Here is a 24,244-nt window from a genome sequence, read left to right as displayed (position 1 = left end):
CTTCAATCATCCTGTAAAAATATTTGCTTGCCACCTTCCTTTTTGGTCCCTGTACGCAATGTTTTCTCAAAATCTAGGCAAGTGTTGTGAGCTGCACTCTCAACCTTTTTCTCAAGATCTGTAACAACATGTTTCTGGCTACTAATCATGTCTCTCTAGAATCCTACAAGTACTTTCCCATATTATCTTAGGTCCACCAGGATCCACCTGAAACACACACCAAGGCTGTTGGTATGTAGTCATTGCGCTCAGGGGATGCGGGAGCTACAACCAAGCATGCGTGCTGGTCGCCAAATCAAAACTTAGTTCTAGTTTGTACAAAGACTTCAAGAGTCTATTGGTTTAGTTGAGCACCCTTTCAGGTGTTATCCACTAGTGTTGATAAGTGATACCTATATATTCCTGTGGATTTGGGCTCAATGTATCATTGACAGATTTTTCTCTTTGTAATAGTTGCACAGAATGAATGTTCAGTCACCCACCATATTTTCCGTATGGTCTCTAACTTCTTTGGATCAGGAACCAAAGAAAGCAGTGGGCTTGCTTCTTATATAAATTTGATCCAAATTTGTTAATAGTGAATTACATTATGCTAAAATTGAAAAAGACAGATTGAAAATGACTATTGAAAGTAGCTGCTAATAGATGGGGTGCAATGGTTGAGTAGCAAGGCAAATAAGAATACATTAGCATTAATCAGTTCCTTCTTTTATGCTTTCAGTGTTGAGTGTTTCTCTTAATCACGCTGGCTTAGAAGCTGTTTAGATGAACTTACCAGGAGGGAGTTTCTATTTTTGAAAATTGTGATCTTTTATCTGGTATTAGTTCATAGTGACTGAAATTCAGCACCTTGGTTTTGTTTACTGTATTGGTCACTGGGGACTCTGCTTGAGGCCTTAGGCAACTGCACACATTTGCTTTATACTCTCCATGTCCCTGGTGTTATTTTAGGTGACTTCCTGATGCACTGCAGCCCCGCTGTCCCACCCTGTGTCATCTAATAGTGCTGCACAGGGTGGTGCCTAAGGGCTTTAGCTTTTAAGTCATACAGAGAAATTAAAATTTCTGACCTGTTTATATTGGGAAAATTAGTCAAAAAGTACCTTTTTTTTGGTACTGGGGGTTGAATCTGGGGCCTTTGCACTGAGCTAAATCCCCAGCCTATGGCAAGGTCTTCTTAAGTGGCTAAGTTGCCCCTGCTGGGTTCCAAATTGTGATCCTCCTGCCTCAGCCTCCCAGAATACTGAGATTACAGGAGTGTGTCTACCGTGTCCCACTACATTAGTCAACACATTTCAGACTTGATTTTCTTTATCTATAAAATGGACATAAAGAATGGAACTCATGGCTATTGAGATAATTGAATGCAAAATACTTTAACACAGGGTCTTGCTAGAGCAGGGAATTAAACTGTGCTATCATTATGAGAGCATTAAAAACTTTGATAAGTAGTTTGCTTTGGTTCATTACTGAGCAGTTTTATTATTGAAATAACAAAAAACCTTCACCTGTTATCATGGCAGACACTCTCGGGATGCTTTTCAATATAATAAAAGAAAACAATTTCATTTTCATCCCCATTAGCATGTGTAGTTTTGGGTGGTCCCCTACTGGGATGGGAGAGAGCACGCTGTGGAAAGGGTGTAGGTGGGGGGTCTGTGAAAGAAAAATAGGTCTGTGAAATCGTCTTCTGCTGCTTCTTCATGTAAGCGAGATAATGTATGTGAACATGCTTTGCAAATTGTGCTTCTCTGCAAATCTATGATTTTCTTAATTTTCATATTAAAATATGAAAAGAAATAGTGTTACCAGTTTTGTCAAGGGAGACAGGAAAAGGAAAGCTCTTACATTATGTTTAAGGAAAATTGGGGAAATTGGAATTTGAATAAGTAGGGAGCTAGAAAAAGGCAAATAGAGCCAGGCACAGTGCTGCACATGTATGATCCCAGAACTTTGGGTGACAGAGGCAGGAGGATCATAAATTCAGGGCCAGCCTGGGATAGACAGTGAGGACCTCTCTCACACAAAGAACCCACCCAATAAAACCCAGAAAGAACAAAAGAGGAAGGAAAATAATAGATGAATATTTGAAAAGCATATGAATGAAATGAACAGTCTGATAGTACTGGAATTCATGACATCTATTTGGACAAATCAATGGGATGTTAAGTGCCAGGTAGAGAATTCTGGATGACATGCACCCAGCCTTAGCTCCCCTCAGCAGTAGGGAGTGCTTGGATCCCCTAAGAAATTAGAGAGCAACATTTTCACTCCCTATGTGTAAGGTGGCAGGGGCTGATTCTTCTCCAGCTCTTGATGCAGGCACAGACACAGTGACTATTTGACTTGCTCCCTACTCCTAGGTTGCATGCTTGCTCTGCATTTTTTGGCTATGGCAGGAGCAGGTGTCTATCATCTCAAGGCCCCAGAATTCTTACCAATTTCCACTTCCCTATTCTGTCTCTAGTGTGAAGCAATTCTTCCTTTATTACCATGAGAGGGAAGGGACTCACTGTGCACATTTCCTGGTCATCTACTCGTGGAGACTGTGGGCTGTTTCTCAGGAGGTCACCTGCTGTGATTCAGATGTGATTAGCATTTCCTGGAAAATCAGGGTGATTATCCATTTTTATCACCTGCGAGGAAATCATTTCTAAGTTGAATTTATGGTAAGGATTCTAACTACGGTAAACTGAACCGTGTAGGGATATAGGTAACCTGGATGCACTGTCAGTTACCATATTGATTCCAAGGACAGATTTGACTTTGTTTATTCATTTAATGAATATGTGTTGAATATCTACTGCCTGCCAGGTCCTCTCCTAACCATGGAAATACTGTAATGAACATAATAGATATAAAAAAATCATTCTCCACTTCCTGGAGCTTATATTGTGGTGGAAGGAGACAGATAATAGTGTGAATGAATAAATAAAATATGTTGTATATTAGAACATAAAAATGGTCAAGGAAAATATTAAAATAGGAAAATGGAATGAGGAGTGTGGTAGAGGGTTACAGTTTTAGATAGGGTGACCAGGCAACACCCTCCCCTGGTTGTCACTGAGCAGAGGCCTTATCTGGTAAGAGTTTATAACCTTGTGTTCTTACCCAGATAGCCTGGTTTGTCTCTTTCAAAGCATATTTGATCAAAGTGGAAACAACTCCTGGGTTAGGGTTATCCTTTTCCAAGGGTCTGTGGATAACCCTATTTGCCAGATAGAATCTCCATCAAGTTTTCAAGAATCACTTTTTGGAGAGAGTGGAATTGTCAAGCTTAAGTTAAAATGTCTCATTTTCAAAATTTCAGGTCTCAAAAAGCTAAAATCAACTTCTAGAGTTACTTAGAATGGTTCAGCTTTCCCCAAATACACATACTAGTAATTTAAAAGAAATAATTTAAATTTTAAAAATTATTTCTCTTCTATTAATTCTGCCCTTAAAAGTAACTTCATGTTCGAATTATTTTCTAAAGGTTATTGTATGGCATTTTCTTGCTCATCCATTTATTATTTGACCTCATACTGATTTCAACACAAATTACACTTAATTTAGATAAGAAAATCTTTTGGATTATAGTTTGATTTTCTTAGACTAATTTTCCCTCAGGAACATATCTCTGACATTTATGAGTAATATAGTGCATTATCCATTGTCTGGCTTAGGGAGGGGAGGAACAAGGCAAGCAGGAGTAAGAGATAGAGGAAGAAAGAGATGAGAGAGAAAGAGTGCAAAAGGATAAAAACAAAAGCATTTTTAAAAACCCACAATTTTAAGGCCCAGGGATTTAGCTCAGTGTTTCCAGACCTTGCCTTCAAGTGCAAGGTCCCAAATTCAATCCCCTGTACCAAGAAACAAAAAACCAAAAAATCCCCATAGTTTTAGACTGCAATTTATATCTTTTGCAATGTAATCTGGTTGTCTCATTGTCTGACACTTTAAGGCAGGATCATTATGGACAGATTTCAAAGATTAAACATCAGACAAACAAATTAAACATTAAACAAATTTTTATAGAATTTTTCATACATGTTTCATATAAATGACAATTATCTTTAGTTTCTAAGACCTCTGTAGTCTTTTTCTTTGAACAGAATCAAGAGTCTACCACATGTAACACGTACAATGATGTGTTAATATTTGTTGATCAAATCAAACCTTGTATCAGGGATATCTCAGCCATTTTATGAATTGCCTTTCATTTCATCAAAGCTATGGAGATGACATTGGCCATGCCAGGTTGGTTGGTGTGTGAATTTGGTATTGGTGGTAGTGGGCCTCAGAGTGCCAGGAGAGTGCTGATAGGAGCTCTCGCCCACCCCACCCACCCCCCTCTTCCCTTGGGCTTCTTCTTGTGGGGATTTATCTTTTTCTATGTATCTATCTTTTTTTATGTATCTATGTATTCTATCTTTTTTCTCTGTCTCTCTCTCTCTGCTTTGGGTATTTACTGTTGTAGGCATGAGCTTAGAAAACGTCATGTTCTCATGGATTATAGTACCGTGAGGGAAACAGATGTTTTCCTTCTAGCATGTATAACTGTTTGTAATTATATAATAGCATTTGCATACCCAAAAATTCATTTGGAACCAGAAGAGACCTAGAATAGCAAAAGCAATTCTGGGCAACAGAGACATGTCGGGGGTATCACAATCCCCAACTTGAAACTATACTACAAAGCTACTGTGAAAAAAACAGCATGGTACTGGCAAAGAAACAGACCCGAGGATCAGTGGAATAGAGTAGAAGATGCAAAAACAACTTCAGACATACTCAGCCACCTCATCTTTGACAAAGAAGCCAACCACCATCATTGGAGGAAAGATAGCCTATTTAATAAATGGTGTTGGAAAAACTGGATTTCAACTTGCCAAAGATTAAAACTAGACCCATGCCTATCACCATGCACTAAACTAAGATCAAAGTGGATTAAATGTCTAAATATTAAGACAGAAACAGTAAACTTGCTGGAAGATAAGTTAGGTAGAACTCTTGAAGACATTGGCATAGGAAAAAACTTTATGAACAAAACCTCAGTAGCACAGGAACTAGCACAAAGAATCAACAACTGGGATCTCATCTTATTAAAACCTTCTGTACTGCAAGAGAAACCACCAACAGAGCTAGGAGAAAACCTACAATGTGGGAAAAAATTTTTAGCAGCTGTACCTCAGACAAAGGACTACTATCTAGAATATATGAAGAACTGAAAGAAATCAGACCCCCCAAATTCAAAGACCCAATTCAAAAATGGGCATCTGAAATGAACAGACATTTCTCAGACAAAGAAGTAAAAGCAGCAAATAAATATATGAAAAAATGTTCAACATCACTGGTCATTCGAGAGATGCAACACTGAGATTCCATCTCACCCCAGAAAGAGTGGCTGCTATTAAGAAATCAACCAATAACAAATGCTAGTGGGGGTGTGGGGAGAAAGGAACCCTTCACCGTTGTTGGTGGGTGTGCAGACTGGTGCAATCACTGTGGAAATCAGTATGGAGATACCTCAAAGAACTAGGGCTAGAGGTCTCATTTGACCCAGCTATTCTCCTGCTGGGTATCTTCCTCAAAGAATTAAAAGAATCATACCACAGCAATATATGTGCACACATGTTTATAGTGGCACAGTTTGTAATAGCTAAAACTTAGAAACAGCCCAAGTGCCCATCAACTGGAAACTAGGTAAAGAAGATGTGTTTTTTTTTTTTTAAATAAAATGGAGTACTACTCAGCCGTAAAGAATGAGAAACTAGAGACATTTATACCTAAATGGATGTATATTGAGGCCATACTCTTAAGTGAAATAAATAGGACACACATGTGTAAATACCGAATAGTTTCTCTAGTATGAGAAACTGAAAGTGTAAATAAGGATTAAAATGATTAAAATGAATAATTGATAATTTGAAATAGGAAAAGGTCCAAAGGTGTACAGGTGGTGGGAGGGGAAGGGGAAAGGAAAAATTATGAGAAAAGAAAAAAAATGGAAACAAAATCTATGTAAATAGGGAAGGATGGAGGGGTGAAGGGTGCACAGGTAATGGGGGAAAAAATAAGAACCAAGATACATCATGTACAGGTACAAGCACCCAATGATAAATGTAAACCTATTGTATACCTAAAATGTACCAATGAAAGAATTTAAAAAATAGTATTTGCATGTTTATTTTCAATATTTGAATAAAGTATGACAGAGTACTGTTGAGGAACTATAATATTTTTTCCAAGAGCATGTAGCAATAGTAATGAACATAGATTAGGCATCAGAGAAAATATCCTTGAGAAAAGATGGTTGCATAGGAATAGTCACATGAAGGGAGGATATTAGTGGAAGAAAGTTCCAGGTTAAGGAAAGAGCATATGTGAAGATCGAGAGGGTACAGAGTTTTGAAGAACTGCAAGCTATGTGAGAGGGAGTAGGATAATTGATGAAGGTTAAGAAGTAGGCGGGGCTGGAGTTTATTAGAAGAGCCTGGTGGGCATGTTTATCATGGAATGGAAGAATGTAAGCAGCAGGTTGGAGGCATGCTTGGAATCCAGCATTTGAAGAAAAGTACAAGGCTGAGAGTGAAGAGACAAGGTGATCTCAGAAGACATGGTGGTGGTGTGCCACAGGCTGATTCAGTGAGAGGAGGAGGAAATGCACTCGCTGGATAATCAGGGGTGGGTAGCATGTGCAGGACTTGCTCTCATCTGAAAGATGACAGGGGTGACAGTGGATGACAGTGTGGGTGGTGGTTGCAATTTTAGAGACAAGGGGCAGGTTTTGAAGGAAGAAGATAAATTTAGCTGTGCGTGTTTGAATTTGAGATATTCAGGAGGCAGTTGTGTGCATTTAATTAGAGAAACAGGTATGGACTGGAGATTATGTTTAGGCCTCATCACTAAGTATGAGGATACTGGAGAAAAGAACCTGGGGGAGAAGAGCTTCTTGAAACAAATCTTGAACACCAACCAAGGACTGACCAAGGAAGAGGAGGAAAATAGTAATAAAAACAGTAAAAGCTAAAGCTAGTGTGAAGCTTACTGTGTGCCAAGAGCTGTTTTACATTAGATAATTTCACATATAGTGATAATTTTAATCTTCTTGAGAGGTTGGGTTGTGCTTTGATTTCTGAAAGGTTAAGTAACTCACAGACTGTCACACAACCAGTACATGATGGAGCTGATTTCAGTCCAGGCACCTGACTTCAGGGTTTGTGTGCTTTCTGCACACTCCACTGGAAGCCATATGCATGAACTCTCCAGAAACCAGGGAGGGAGGCAGGGAGTCATCAGCGGTATTGCTGCAGACTGTTAGGGTCAAGGGAGGTCAAGGCTGACAGTTGTTCATCATGTTTCATGACCTTTGCTGTTCACAAGAGCCTGTTTGTGACTGTGGTATCTTGAGCAGACAGACTGCAGTAGGTTGAGGACATGCACTAGAGAGGAGGAAGTGAAGGCAGCCGGTGTAGATGTTGTGCCCAGAAGTCTGGTTTGGAAGATGAGGAGAATTCTCAACTCCCTGGGATAAGAAAACGTTCATATGAAGTACTTGATATAGGGGAGAGCCGGGAGAGGTGGTCTAAGAGAGAAATAAATATTAGAATTTTTTTCTAGAAGACAGGTGTGGTTTAAAACAATCATAGAACAATACTCTATGAATTATAGAAATTGTTACCTCCTGAAATTTCTACAATCATACCATGATTATTTGACTCCCCTTACCCACAGTCAATAGCATTAAATTTGGAGGCAAAATCTCCGGCCAGAAGAATGTTGATTTGTGACTTCTTTCTTGAGAACCTGGAGAACAAATACATTACAAAATAGTAGCCAGACATGGAGTGCTTTCACTCAGGACAAATGGAAATCTCTGAGTACATTTTACTCCTTCCATTTATTACTCTAGAATTACAGATGGCCAGGATGGCCTTGAGGGAGTCTCCTTACAAATAAATTACTTTTCCTTGCAACTTCAAATCAGGTTTGATTTGGACTCTAGGCTTATGTCTGTATCAGTTGGATCACTGTCCTTGTTCTACAATGCATGTGAAAGCATTTGTGGAAAGTTACAGCACCAGCTGGCCTATTTCTTGTGGGAAGTCAGAACATGGGAGAAGGTCACAAATGCCACACAGGAACGGTGCGGTGGCAAACCACAAGCAGGGGCTTCAGACAAAGATGAACAGAAATGTGTCCTCTCAAATTCTGTGTGATGTGATGGGTCATGTTCTTCCCTGTTTCTATCACTGAGGGGTAAGAATACTGAGAATACTTTCTGCCTGAATCTTAAAGGTATGTTCCACAAATTTTTTTCTGCTTAGGAGTAGTATGGCTTTGATGACCATATGAAATTTTTTAGATTAATTAAATAAAACTTCCCAACGAAGGAGAATGATTTACAAAATGATGAGGGGAGGGAAAGGGATGTAAAAATAATTAAAATGTGTTATATCCATGTTCTAATTTCCCATGATGAACGTAATTATGTACTGCAAACATGTACTAATAAAAATAAAAATTAAAAACAAATAAAATGACGCACTTAATATAAAGTTACATTCAATATAGTGTTATTTCAAGTAAACAGTTTATTTAAAGCTTTATTAAATTTATTAAAAGGCATCTAAGAAAAATGTAATTTTATTAATGTAAAGTTATTGCTTTAATACCTTAATTTTATTGTACCTCTAGTTTGTGTTTTGCATATTACTTGAAAAAACTCTACATCATTGTGTGTCATAAATACAGTATTGCTGTGGGGCTAAATGTACACTTTAAGGAGAAAAGTAAGGATATTAGTCAATTCAGCAACCCATTTAGTCATTAATAAAGGAAAAGGGAAGTGGAAACAAAATTAATGACAGAAAGGTGCAGTTGATGATGAAGTGCATTTTGGTTATAAGCTCAGCAAAAGCACAAGTGAAACCAATTGAGAAATGCTTATGTACAGCTTTTTTCCTTCTAAACAGGCCTTGTAGATAATTATACTTGCTGAATCATTTGTCACCTTTTGCACTGCCTCACATTAGCTATAGCACATATTTCATGAGGCTCATTTCATGATTGATTTGTTGCTCTTAATAAAGTGTGCCTGAGCCTTCCCTTGTTCACATAATTCAGTGACTGTTTGCTTGAGGTAATTCATCGTGCATATTCTTCATTACCTGGAGAACAGGGCAGTGAAGGGAATGGAGAACATTTTTCTTTTCTACTCATCAATTGTAAGGGAGGAGGAGCACTTTGTGCTCTCACAAAGCACCCTGCACACCCTAAACTTAGCATCCTTCTCTGAGAGAGATGTACTGAGATGTGGGTTCCTGCCTGCCTTTACTCTGAGGAGTCTCTGATCTCCACGTACAGGCTGCTGAAAATGTGCAGAAGGGACTTTATACTAATACTGCGATGTGGCCACATCTCGTGCTGAGATATTTTCTGTATTCACAGAAATTAACCTGCCCCATATTCAGTGTCTTATCCTGAGTGAGACAGCATGTATGTTCCTTCCCTGCTTAAGCTCTTTTCTGTTTTGTACACAATTTCCTGCCCCTTTGGAAATGGCTGATTTCTGGCTCATGCTTTAGTGAGATTCTGAGAAAAGGTCTGATTTTAAGAATTTTCTGATAGTTTAAGAAAGGAAGTCATTCTTACTGTCTTCATGCTTCATTTCTTAGCTTCCCCCAAAGGATGGGTAATTATCACAGATGTTTAAAAACACATATAGTGATCTATTGTGTTTCTGAGTTGTAGATTTATTATATGTCGTTCACAGAATTGATAAGCTTCTTGTCAATACTTATATTTTCTCACTGGTAAATTTTTCAAACCCTTATTCATCAGACAAATATTTATTGAGTATCTGTTACATGTAGTGCATAGTGCTACAGTTAATTCTAGGAAGAAGATGAATAAGATGCTGTCTCTACATGCAATGTCTCGATACCCAGAAGGAACACCAATGAGCATATTGAACATATGAAACAAATTCCAAATGCTAACCTGTCCTTGTGACTGTGTCACATTAGCCTATAGAAATGAAAGCCAACTCCTTAGCAGAGATCTCGGTAGTTTGTCTTGGTCTCTGTGAGAGCTTCCTTCAGGAGTAGGAGAGCAGAAAGAAAAAAATAGTGAGAAGTAGGACAATTTTGATAATTTTTTTTTCATATATTTTAAAATTTTTTTCTTATACCTCCCCAAAAAAGGGACATTCAATAGTAGTTAGAAGGGTCATCACCCAACATTTAAAAAAACTGCACCCTCCCAATGGTTGAACAAAGTAAAGAGTACTAACCTAGAGTTCAGCTGAGAAAGCCACTGTGGAGCCTTAAGTGGTGAGGTCTTCCAATTTCAGAGTGATGTGTCTTCAACTTGTGTCATCATTTTTGTGGAAAAACATAATTTAATTTTGGTGAAATGAGGTTCATCTCCCAACAGGATTAGTAACAGCATTCACTGAATTTCTCAATCTTCTTTTGTGAATTGTGCAGAAAATGAATGGTAGCTAGAAGATCAATGGGATTCCAGCTCTAGCTGCAGATGAAATTAACAATATACCAGGACAAAAACACCTATTTTGATTTACAAAGCTAACAGCAGGTTTAAATCTGCAATTTAAGTACAGACCAACTACACCACAACCTTTTCAAATGGCAAAAATACAAAAAAGTGTTACAAAAATATTTCAGAAAAAGTGCATAGTCTAAGTGCATGGTAAATAAAAGCACTGAAAAATATCTTGCTAGAGGGAGTTCAGCTTGGAAAAGTTATTATTACCAAAGCTAAACAGTTTTATTTTACATAAACTAAACTCAAAAATAGCTTTTTGAGACTGATTTCTGGCTAAAAGCATCAAAGGGTTTATTAGTCAAGAAAACAAAACAAAACCCCAGAAACACCTTAATTGACAAGAGTGGTTAGGAAAAAAAAAAATAAGCTGCCTACCCCAAAGTTCAGACTAAGATTTCTTCCATATTATGGTACCAATATATCCATTAATGGCAGAATGTGGCAATCATGGAATTATTGCTAAAGTACTTTTGAAATTAAAAAAAAAAAAACACCTTAAAAAAACCCCCCCAAAATTAAACCCAATACAATCTGACCAAACATGTCGACTTACAGTCTCTAGGTTACTTTACAAGTAAAATACCTACATTTACACAATAAGCTCTTGGTAGCATTTTCAGACTATTGTTCTTTAATTTAATTTAATTTAATCTTTTTTTATTCATTAAGTTTATTGGTACATTTTCAGTATACAGTATGATGACATTCTTCATTGGGAATTTGTACCTTTACATGATATATCTTTGTTCAAGGAAAGAAGGAAAAAGAATAAATATGAGAAAAGGAAAAAACGGAAACAAAGTGTTTGTAAATAGGGAAGGGTGGAGGGGTTGAAGGGAGGGCAGGGAATGGGGAAAAAATAAGGAAATTTATTTTGAAAGCCTGCTGCTTTCATCTGCTTTTGCTTCACTTGATAAATTGTATTAGGAGGAGGACTTCAGAAAGCGAGCAGATTCTTGAATTGTGCACGCATTTCTACTTGATCATAAAGAAGCTGAAAATAAACATCATACTATTAGTGTATTATTTCCACTAGAAGGACACTGGTTGTTCTAAACAGACACAACACATTTTAAGAAATGAGAACACATATATACTGACACTCATATACAGTGACATGCACACACATTCCTATGCATTCTCTTTGGTGGCCTATCAAACTGAATTTTCTTTTTTTAAAATTTTATTTTATTGGTACATTTTAGATATACAATATAATGACATTTATCATTAGAAATAATCTCACTTATTTTTTCCCCCTTCCCCTGCCCCCCTTTCCAACTGAATTTTCTTAAATTAAGAACTTGAAATTCTATCAACTTAAAAGTCTAGAAAATAGATGTTCTTTTCAGCCCTTATCTCAGAAAGATTTAATTATTTTATTGACTTCAGTGCTTGTGATTTTAAAACTGGGGACAGCTGCCTTTGAAAACAACAGAAGACTATCTTCTGATATAATGATTTTTCCCAAAAGATGCATTATTTATTGATTGATTTTTGAGGGGATGATATGAGGCTTGATCGAAAAATACAGTGAATGTCTAAATTAAAAAGTGTATTACAGTACAAGACATATTCTTGTTAATCTCATTCAAAATTACCCCCTCTCCTTGCATCAAACGCACTTATCCAGTCATTCTTGCCACTTTCGAAAGCAGTTCTGGAAGTCCTTCTTCATGCATTTATTTGTGCTGTTGTGGTTGCCTCAGTGTCTTGAGTTGATCCAAAACATTGAGCTTTCACAGTCCTTTTGATTTGGGGGAAGAGCCAGAAGTTGTACAGCACCAGAGCTGGTGAATAAGGAGGCTGAGGACCCACTGTAATGTTTTCAGAGTTGCCTTTCCATTGGATGGCACTTGACAGCAGCATTCACTGTAGTTTTGATCACACTTCATAAAGATACTCAGGCAAAAGAACTTCTAGAACTATTGCAGAAAGTGGCAAGAATGATGGGATAAATGTGTTTAAAGTGATGGAGAGCCCTTTGAGAAGGATTCATGGCAATGTGTCTTTGCTGTAATAAATTTTAAAAAATGTAAACATTCACCATATATTTTGGTGACACCTCATGGTAGTGACATTACTTGTAAGGTTAGAGGAGAAAGTCATCAGGATAACTGGACAAGGGGGAGGCAAGTGTGTGACTCCAGATCACTGCACAGAAGCAAGATAGATGGCACATGAGGCGATAAACGCAGGCAGACGAGCCACACTATCATAAGCTCCAAATGGAGGTCTCACTGTTGCTGGGCTGGACCCAGCTCAGGATCCCCCTTACCCAGAATGCAGACAGCAAAGGGCATCTTTCTTTTTCATAATACAGTGATGGATACCTAGTTCAATAAAACTGCCGTGTATCAAGAAGGCAATTTAGTGCCTCTAGGCTAAGAATGGCTTTTAAACTCTATGATAGTAAGAATATGGAGAAAGGTAGAACTAGAGGTCTGTGAAGTAGGAACCAGTTAACAAGCTGACTGAGAGATGTTTCAGTATGCTTGCATTTATGGAGCAGGCTTTATTACAAATAGTGTGCGTAGATTTTTAGGAAACTTCAAATATATTAACACTGGGCTTAATCCAGTTTGCGTTTCTATAACAGAATACCCCAGATGGGCTAATAATAAAGAACAGAAATTTATTTTCTTACTGTTCTAGAAGATGGGAAGTCCAAGATCAAGGTGTCATCATTTGTTGCCTGGTGAGGTACTTCTTCCTATGTCCTCACCTGGCAGAAGACAGAAAGGTGAGGTGGTTGAGTGCATTCCAGAGAAGCCCACTTGACCTGGACTTGATCACTTCCTAAACATCCTCCCTCTCAGTACTGTCATATTGCCAATGTCTACATTTTGGAGGGGGTATATTCAAACCATAGCAAGATTTTAGGAAAAAGAAGTATCTTAAAATATGTAGCAGTATGGTACTAATTAACAAAGCCTTATGAAAGTCATTGTGGTCATGTTTTCCTTTAGAGAATTGCATTCAATGCAAGAGTGAAACTTGTAAATGTTTAGATATTTGCAAAAGAAAGTAGTGCTATAACTCAAGAGGAAATGTCGACTAGTCGAATGCAGAAAGAAAAAAAAATCATATATATATATATATATATATTTTAGTACCGGGGCTCGAACTCTGGTCCTTGTGCTTGCAAGGCAGGTGGCGGAACCACTGAGCTAACCCAGCCCAAAATCATATATTTTAAAAGTCAGGGTGAGGTAATGTTTTTAACATCAGGATGAGAAAATCCATGGTTATAAAAAAATTCAAAATATTCTATATTTGCAAACTTTACTTGGAATATGTGTTATGAAAATTTGTAAAATTAATGATGAATTTGACTTTAAACCATATGTATTATGTTATATGAAATAAAAAGACTTTGAATTCCTATACATTTTGTACATTCCTGCAACACAATTATAAGAAGGTTCTTAGAGTTAATTTAAGAATGCTGGCAGTAATATAACAAAAATTGAGAAAGTTAAATGCTTACACAGTGTAGATTTAGAATCAAGGAAGTGTGTATATTTTCTGCTGTATGAGGCATATTTATACAACTGTTAGCATCAATGGTCTACTCCATTTTTCATTAGCAATTTTTATCTCTCTACTAAATGTGGTAGCCTTCTAGTTCCGCTGTTATTGCTTAATTTGTTTCCCAATTGTGAAAAGAGATATAGACTTGTGCTTGATAGATTTTCAGCAATTTAATCTTAACAATCTAATATAACCCAACGAGATGAATCCAGACACATATATATATTCTAAAGGGAGTTTGGGCTATTACCCAGAGGTGTGTAAGACATCTCCTGCATTTGAGAGGGACTATGAGAGGAAAGGAGAAGCCAGAGCAAACCAGGTTGCTGTTAAATCTGTAGTCACTACTTTTCTGCCTCAGACCCTTTCCATCTGTGTCAGTTGGCCCTCCATTACTGTGATAAAATATCTGATTTCATCAAGACTAAAGGTTTATTTTGGCTCATGGTTTCAGAGGTTTCAGTCCATGGTCAGTTTGTGCCATTATTTTTGGGTTTGTGTTAGGACAGAAAATTATGGCTGGGGTAAAGCTGCTCATTTCCTGAAACAAGGAAGAAGAATATATAGAGAGAAGTGGAAAGAGGTGGAGAGGGAGAGAAGGAGAGAGAGAGAGAGAGAGAGAGAGAGAGAGAGAGAGAGAGAGAGAGAGAGAGAGAGAGAGAGAGAGAGAGAAGAGAGGAGAGAGAGAGAACAAGAAGAACAAGAAGATGAAGGGGAGGAGGAGGGGAAGGGGGAAGAGAAATGGGAAGGAAAGGGAAGAAATAGAAAGAAGGGAAGAGTTCAGGGTCCCAATATCCTTTTCAAAGGGACACTTCCTGTGACCTAACCTCCTCCTAACATGCTCCACCTTCTAAAAGTTCTACTACCTCCCTACGATGCCATAAGCTGGAACTAAGCCTTTCACACATGGCCTTAGGGGGACATTCAAGGTCCAAACCATAGTGCTATCTTTCAGTGAAACTACTTTCGTTACTACCTTATATGGTCTCTCTGCCTCAGGTCTCCCCAAGGTGCGAATGGAGCAGACGCTCTGAGATGAGAGTGAATTTTATGACTAGATTGAAACAAGTCTTCCCCTGACTTATAAGCATCCAATGGGTTTCCCCATAAAGTCCAAAGTCCCTAAACTGATAGTCAGGTTACCTTACAGTCTTTCCGGTGCTCGTCCTGACCTCGGAGTCCACAACACTGGTTGGCCCCTCAATAAACCATGTCCTTCTGACCCTTTCCTTCTGAGAGGAACATTCTGTGCCTGCTAATTCTAGTCTCTGGATGGGTCAGTCACATCCCTTTTGCAATATCACTGCTCTGTGAAGGCCTTTCTGGAATTTCCTAGGCCCAGCAGAAATATCACCCCACTTTCTTGTCATCCAGCTCTATCACATACCTCTATTAGAGCTCTTAATATTTATTGTAATTTGGGATGTCTACTTTCCTTTGACTGAGAAATTCTCAAGGATAGAATTGTTTTCTTCTTTCCACTCCTGCATGCTGCATAAACATAGTAGCTGCTCAATTAATATCAGTCAACAAACAAGTTCTACTTACATTTTTTGCTTTATAAAAGTTTAAATATTCTTACTCATTTGATACTGGCTAAAAACATGTGTTAGTTACCACATCCTCATATAATTGTTTAAACTAATGAATTAAGGTGAAACACTCTATACCAAATGGTTTTTACTCAAAAAGTCCTTCACATCTAAGCTATAACAAAATAGCAAAATTCTAATATTTTTATTTCCATATATACCCCAATTTTTGAAATCTATTTAAATTTCTAGGTCTAAACACATATGTTTTCATAATAAATACAACACAAACAGGACTTTGTCCAGTAGTATTATTTGTTGATGATGTTAATTCAATAATGACATTTTAAGGACAGTATAGTATGGTGGTGAAGCAGGCAGGACTTTATTGTCAAACTGTATGAGTATAAATGTGACTGTGCTACTTACTAGCTGACTAATTTTGGAAAGTTGCTGTGCCTCAATTTGTTTTTCTTTAAATGGTGACAACAGTTGTGACAACTCCTAGGTGGTTTTGTGAATGAAAAGAGTTATTTCATATAAAAGTGCCCAGTTCACCCAGTGAGATCAGCTGTTGTCCTTACTTCTAAATTAGTGCAGTTCTTTTCTATCTCATTGTTTTGTGAAACCTCTGCTTACTCAATTATTGGTGTAGAGAGAGGACTTTTCCTTTCTGGGAATATTTTCCAGTTCAAGTTGCAAGTTGAGTTGGAACCTCAGAGGTAGAGAAAATTAAATAGAAATTAAAATGGAGAAAGCTGGAAATTAGAAACTAAATTGAATCCCCTATTTCCTTTGTGTAAAAGTCCTTGTCCAGAACAGTATCCGATTTAGCAGTCAGTACAGCTGAGTGACTAACAAATGAGGGTATATTCAGACTATAACTTAAAAAATAAAGTGGAATTGGACAAGTTTTGTTATGAAAAGCAACTGTGTAGAGACTTTATGTATGTGTGCATGTGTATGTGTGTGTGAGTGCATCTGGGGGTTTATGTTAAAGATATATATTTTAGAAGATGCCTATATTTTAAATATTTACAAGGAGTTCATATTGAAGAACTCATGAAAAGAAGACTAAGAAAAGGGAGTAAAACAGATTCAGTGCTAATGTTCTTTTTTAACAAATTTTATTTTATTGGTACATTTTAGGTATACAATATCATGACATTCATCATTGGAAATTTTCCCCTTTACATAATCTCTTTTGGTTCTTATTTTTCCCCTTCCCCTGCCCTCCCTTCAATCCCTCCATCCCTCCCTATTTACAAAGACTTTGTTTCCATTTTTTCATTTTCTCATATTAATTCCATTCCCTTCTTTCCTTTCCCCTACCCTTTCCACTTCCCCCTACCCTTTGTCCCTTTTCTTCCTGTTTCACATTATCTATTATACATTTTAGTCCTTATTTACACTTTCAGTTTCTCACACTAGAGAAACTATTTGGTATTTACACATGTCCTATTTATTTCACTTAAGAGTATCGCCTCAATGTGCATCCATTTTGGTATAAATGTCTCTAATTTCTAACTTTTTATGGTTGAGTAGTACTCCATTTTATAAAAAAACACATTTTCATTATCCAGTCTCCAGTTGATGGGCATTTGGGCTGTTTCCAAGCTTTAGCTATTACAAACTATGCTGTTATGAACATGGGTGAACATATGTCACTGTGGTATGATTCTTTTAATTCTTTGGGGAAGATACCCAGCAGGGGAATAGCTGGGTCAAATGGGACTTCCAGTCCTACTTCTTTGAGGTATCTCCATACTGATTTCCACAGTGCTTGCACCAGTCTACACTGCCACCAGCAGTGGAGCAGGGCTCCTCTTTCCCCATAGCCCCGCCAGCATTTGTTATTGGTGGATTTCATGATAGCAGCCATTCTTTCTGGTGTGAGGTGGAATCTCAGTGTTGTTTTCATTTGCATCTCTTGAATGACCAGTGATGTTGAACATTTTTTCATGTATTTATTTGCTATTTCTACTTCCTTGTCTGAGAAATATCTGTTCATTTCAGATGCCCATTTTCCGATTGGGTCTTTAAATTTGGGAGGTCAGATCTTTTTAAGTTCTTTATAGATTCAAGATAGTAGACCTTTGTCTACCATTTTTTTCCCACATTGTGGGTTGTCTCTTCACACTTCAGCATTTCTATTTTAATATTTAGATCTTTAATCCATTTTGATTTTAGTTTGGTGCATGGTGAGAGATATAGGTCGACTTTTAATCTTTGACAAGTTGAAACCCAATTTTTCCAGCACCATTTATTAAAGAGGTTATCTTTGTTTGGCTCCTTTATCGAAGATGAGATGACTTGAGTGTGTCTGGAGTTTTTTCGACATCTTCTAATCTGTTCCACTGGTCCTTATGTCTGTTTCTTTGCCAGTACCATGCTGTTTTTATCACAGTAGCTTTGTAGTAGAGTTGCAGGTTGGGGATTGTGATACTCCCTGCCATGTCTCTGTTACTAGAATTGCTTTTGCTATTCTGGGTCTCTTCTTGTTCCAAATGAATTTTTGGATTGTTTTCTCAAGGTCCATGAAGTATGCTGCTGGGATTTCAATTGGGATTGCATTGAATCTATACAGCAGTTTTGGAAGTATGGCCATTTTCACTATATTAATCCTTCCTACCCAGGAGCAGAGGATGTCTGTCCATTTTCTGATATCATCTTCAGTCTCTCTTTTCAGAGTGCTATAGTTTCAGAGAAGAGGTCTTTGATTTCTTTTGTTAGGTTGATTCCTAGGTATTTCAGTTTTTTAGATGCTATTGTGAAAGAAATTGCCCTATTTCTGTCTCAGTGAGTCTATTGCTCATGTAGAGGAAAGCTATTGATTTTTGTGTGTTGACCTTGTATCCAGCTACTCTACTGAATTTGGTCATTAAGTCTAAAAGACTTTTGGTGGAGTTCTTGAGGTCTTCATATAGAGTATCATGTCATCTGCAAATAATGACAGTTTGACTTCATTTCCTATCTTTATTCCTTTTATTTCTTTCTCTTGTCTAATTATAGTGTTTAATGTTTCCAAAACTATATTAAACAAGAGTGGTAACAATGGACATCCTTGCCTTGTTTCTGATTTTCGTGTGAAGGATTTCAGTTTTTGACCATTTAGTATGATATTGGCTGTTTGTTTTTCATAGATGGCTTTTATCAGGTTGAGATAGAGACTGTCTATTCCAATTTTTTGTAGGGTTTTTATCATAAATGCGTGTTGCATTTTGTCAAATACTTTTTTTGCGTCTATGAAGATAATCATATGGTTTTTGTCCTTGGCTCTATTGATATAGTGTATTACATTGATTGATTTGTGTATGTTAAACCATCCCTGCATCCCTGGGATGAATCCCACTTGGTTAGGGTGTATGATCTTCTTGATGATCTTCTGCATTCTATTTGCCAGTATCTTATTAAGGATTTTTGCATCTATGTTCATTAGTGAGATTGGCCTTTAGTTCTCTTTTTTGGTTGGGTTTTTCTCTGCTTTGGGGATCAAGGTGATGCTTGCTTCCAGGAATGAATTTGGGAGTATTGCTTCCCTCTCAATTTCATTGATGAATTTAAACAGTAGTTTCTCTCTAAATGTCTTGTAGAATTCAGTAGTGAAGCCATTAGGACCTTGGCTTTTCTTGGTAACTTTTTAATTATGTTTTCAATTGCATTGAGTGATATTGGGTTGTTTAGAATTTTTAGATCTTCTTCGTTCAACTTTGGTAATTCATACGTATCTAGGAATCTGTCCATTTCTTCTGTGTTTTCCATCTTATTGGCGTATAGGTTCTGGAAGTAGGTATTGATGATCCTCTGGATTTCTGCTGGGTCTGTTGTAATTTCACCCTTTTCATTTCTAATTGCATGGATTTGGGCCTTTCCTTTTTCTGAAAAGGTTGGCTAAGGTTTTGTCAATTTTGTTTATTCTTTCGAAGAACCAACTCGAGTTCATTAATTTTTTGTATTGTTCTCTTAGTCTCCATTGAATTGATTTCTGCTCCGATCTTTATAATTTCCTCCCTTGTATGAGCTTTGCCTTTGTCCTGATCTTCTTTTTCTAGAAGCTTGAGGTTCAGCATCAGGTTGTTTAATTGGGGTCGCTTTGTTTTCCTAATATGTGCATTCACTGCCAGGAATTTCCCTCGTAAGACTGCTTTCATTGTGTCCCATAGATTGCGATCTGTTGTATTGTCATTGTCATTTAATTGAAGGAACTGTGTGATTTCTTCTTTAATTTCCTCTGTGACCCATTTGTTATTCAGAAATGTGTTGTTCAATTTCCACGTGTTTATATAATTTTAAAGGGTGGAAAACAATACTCCATGCAATGGGAACCTGAAAAAAAGCAGGGGTAGCTATCCTCTTTGTAGATCAAGTGGATTTCAAACCAACACTGATTAAGAGAGACAAAGAAGGGCACTAAATCCTTGTAAAGGGAACAATCCAACAGGAAGAGATGACAGTCTTAAACGTCTATACACCAAACACTAGTGTGCCCAACTATATAAAACAAATACTAAAGGACATGAAAAGTCATATATGGACTAATACAATAGTAGTGGGAGACCTCAATACCCCACTATCACCAATAGATAGATCAATTAGATAAAATATAAGTAATGAAATACTAGAATTCAATAGAACTCTTGAACAAATGAAATTAATAGACGTTTACACAGTGTTCCACACCACCAAATCAGAATACACATTCTTTTCAGCTGCACAGGGTTGTTCTCCAAAATAGACCACATACTCACTCATAGAACATATTTAGGTAAGTGCAAAGGAATTGAAGTTATTCCTTGTATATTAATTATTAGACCATAGTGTGATGAAATTGGAAATCAATAGCAAAAGTGCTAATGTTCTTTATGATGGAATTTATGGATAGTGTGTTTCTTCTAATGTTGATAGAGTTGGAATATGTACAACCTATTGACAATAATTTATTTTATTATTGCATAGATAAATGAACCAAAAATTCCTCAGAGGAAGGAGAGATGAGACTGAAGAATATATGATACCATTAATATTTTCCCAAATCTAAACATACCTCTGCTTATCTGTTAACTTCTTTACTGAACATCTCTCTAGTAACCATCAGAAGTTGAGTTCACAACTAAATATTATGAAGGTCGCATAGAATATGGGATCTGAAAACAAAGACCTGCTTAGTTGTTAATCTTAGCATTGCTATTTGCAAATTTTATGATTTTGGCATTTTTAAACCACATTAAACTTTACTATAATAGACAATGAGCTGTGGGGACTGAGATATTAAGTATATGGTTCTAGTGCCTGGTATAGAATCAGCACTTACTACATACTGGTTATTATATTTCTATCTCGTTATCTCTGACATTAAAGTAACTCCTAGAAGTATAACAGTCTTAAACTCTAATATCAATATTGCTTCTCCAAAACCTTTGCTGGGATCTTTGCACCTCAGATAGAAGTGCAATATACGATATTTTCAATTTTACTATTCAGAATTGGTCAGAACAGTCTGAATATTAGTTCAGTCCTGCATTCTAATTATGGCAGTAAAACTCCTGTAATATCTAAAATATCTTTTGAAGTTCTTAAAGGCAAATTATTTCTCTTTAGGTTATTTTATAAATTTTTATATGCTTTCTCAATGTATATTTTCTTTAGTTCTCAACTGTCATTATTATTTCCAGATCAACTTACAATTTTTATACATAGTAAAGAATACATTACTGAATACAATTGCAAAGTATTTTTTGGTGATTCTTCATTGTATTGAATCGTGTCACCAGGAACCAGAGTTACAGAGACTATGATAGAGGACTCTGAAAATCGTTAATTGAATTCTTTCCTGATTGTGATATTCTCTCTTGAATTTTAGTTTTTGCTTAGATTTTTATGGAGGAGATTAAGATTTTAAAATTGGATAGATCTGATTTAAACTTTGATTCTGACACTTCCTTGTTGCAGGATGTTGGATGGGTTAGCTCGCCAAGATATTCAACATGTCTGGTGAGGTTTAATATGATTAAACACATATAAACACACATAAAACTATCTGGCATCGGGTTGGCAAACACTGTTTCTAATTTATTTCAGATTTTTACCTTGCCATGCCTGTTCTGAATTAATAATGGAAATTCAACACAAGGCCACATTTAGAGATTTAAAGACTTACATAGATCTCATTCCTAATGGACTTTAAAGAAGAGAGCAGAGTTTTCTTTCCAGTACATGAAATGGACTTCTGCTATATGTCCTGCTAAAAAAAAAATGTGTATTTTTCAAAATAGACTGCTTTCTTCTCTGAGATCTAAAAAGTAACATTTTTCCTTTTTCCTGGCATGAATATTTCAAATTTCAGCTGACTTTGGTGTGCATGTAACCCACGAGGGTTTTGAATTCCACAGGAAGGAGCAGGCTTCCATGAGCCCCAGGGCAGGTCAGTGATGAGGTGCTGTGGTAGCCTGGGGATAATTCTAACCTGATACAAACCTGAAACAACAGCAGATCTCTGCTGCTACTGAGGTCTGGGAACAGTGGACTTGGCCATGTTAACAAGGGTGGAATTGAAATAGAATTCAGCCATATGTATGCTGCCAGCCTCTTCTTCCCTTTTAAGCTCTTCAAGGAGGTCACACGAATAGGAAGCACTCAGACTTCTGTAAGGCACCATTCTGCCCCGCTTGCCTCCTCCTTGCCAATTAATTTATGTTAGACATTCATACCTTGTCTTCTTTTTTGTGTGTCATCTTATCTTCTGAGTCTATAAATAGACATGCTGCAGAATTTATTCTAGCAGACTGGATTATGTTCTCAAATATTTCACGTATAAGGGATGCAGTCTCCTGAGGAGTGAAAAGCTGATGTGGAAAAAAATTCCAAGGACAAACATGCAAAATTTTCTGCTTTTTAAAAAATCTGTAAACAAAATTGTCTGGAGCAGTTCCTTAAATAGTTTCTCATGAGTCAAAACATGTGCTAATGGAATTTCACCATGGGCATTAATATGAGCCTATCTTTTAGTTATCATAGATCATGACAGATGGTTTATGGAATTATGGACATTTGATTTACAGTGGCATTTAAAATTAATCTGTTACAAATGAGAGCAGTACATACCTGTCATAGAGTTATAATGTTTAGAAACCCATCCATATATATTCTTTATTATCCCAAACTAAATTGCCAATAGCATGCCTTCTGGCAATAAATGTATACATTATATTGATTTAGTTATTATAAAGTATTTGAGAACCTAGAATAGAAATAAGAATGGCTCCTGAAAATATAAATCAAGTTATGCCATTACAAGCTTCCATTAAGGTTTTGAAAGATAATAGACTCTAGCTGGCATTACATTCTGGTAATCCAGATATAAGAGAAATTTACTTATTTGTTCTCATCATGAGCTGTGGATTGAGACATATATTTCCTTTTTCATTTTTTTGGTACTGGAATTGAGCCCAGGCATGCTGTATCCCTGAGCTATATCTCCAGTCCACCTCCCTGACTGTTTGTTTCTCTATTGATCCATCTATCTATCTATCTATCTATCTATCTATCTATCTATCTATGTATCCTGTATCTATGTATCCTTCAAAAACAGGATCTCTCTAAATTGCCCAGGCTAGGCTTAGACTTCTGATCCTCCTGCTTCAACCTCCTGAATAGCTGGGATCAAAGATGTACACCACTGCATGGAGAGGGGCATAGATTTTCAAATTAAATACTAGGTTAACTAAAATAACCTAAGATATTTAGTCTGATGCTTGAATTTTACAAATGTAAAAATCATAGATTGGACAGATTAACTGTTTGGTCCCAGGCCATACACACAGCGACTTGCTAACAGAGCTGGACTCCAAGTTTCATGCCTTCTGATACTACTGCTGCTCTTTATGTTCAACTACTCATTACTTTTATGCACCTCCTCTAAAAAGAGAAAATTTCAAAATATATGTCTTCAGCAGAGAGTAAGAAAGGCTTGAGTATAATAGTATATTTTAAAGGTCATTTAAAGAGCAGGAATGAGTCAAGGAAAGTGTGAGAGGAGGGAAATTGGCACAGGAAATTGGTTTGATTTGGATAAGACCTCCTAGGTAAACCAGGGCTGCAAAGAACTTGGAAATGGTGGCTGTTGGCTCTTACTGTTGAAGTTGTCCCTGGGGGCATCCCTTCTGCCCACACTTCCAGCCTGATCTTGTTTAAGGGCTGAGCAGACTTCCCAGGGGTTAGGGAAGGCCTGGGAAAAGATGAAGCCACTCTCATGGTGCCTGTTTTCTTCCAGCCTGTGCTTATCATTTTCCAGTGCAGCTAAGGCCAAGAAGTCAGAGATGAAGGAAAGTAAAGTGGCTCAGAGCATGACTGGGTCTGCTACGTCTGGATCTGTTTCTACAGTAGTGTGCGATTGTACTGCTTCCAACTTTGCCATGGGATGACTCAGGATTTTCCATACTTTCAGAAAAGTACCTATTCTGGCTATTTTGTCCAAATTTGCTAAAATGGAGAACTTGGCCATGTCTACATTCTTGCCAGATGAGGAACATATTTCAAGTCTCCACACTCTGAGACTACTTGGCACAGTTTCTGTGTACAATTCCTCCTCTGTTCTTTTCACTTCTGGCCCCGCTCTGCTTCCTCCTTTT

At 37.1% G+C, this 24,244-nt stretch overlaps 1 protein-coding gene across 13 annotated transcripts in view; it reads left to right on the top strand.

Annotated features, from left to right (window-relative positions):
* Mapk10 (mitogen-activated protein kinase 10) overlaps positions 1–24,244 on the top strand; it is a 357,438-nt gene that overhangs the window by 16,855 nt on the left and 316,339 nt on the right. Inside the window, exon 1 of one of the 13 annotated variants that reach the window (XM_087185893.1) lies at positions 7,999–8,280. The exons of 11 other annotated variants lie outside the window; for them this stretch is intronic. The gene's annotated coding sequence lies outside the window, so the exon portion shown is untranslated. Of the gene's footprint in view, positions 1–7,998; positions 8,281–24,244 lie in introns of those variants that run through there. One more of the 13 variants, XM_087185888.1, reaches the window with a different exon arrangement.

The sequence above is a fragment of the Heterocephalus glaber genome, unplaced genomic scaffold (assembly GCF_053883595.1).
Source record: "Heterocephalus glaber isolate CG9 unplaced genomic scaffold, H.glaber_assembly_v1.0 deba00001503, whole genome shotgun sequence".
Taxonomy (NCBI): domain Eukaryota; kingdom Metazoa; phylum Chordata; class Mammalia; order Rodentia; family Bathyergidae; genus Heterocephalus; species Heterocephalus glaber.
This window is presented reverse-complemented; position numbering and strand designations above follow the sequence as displayed.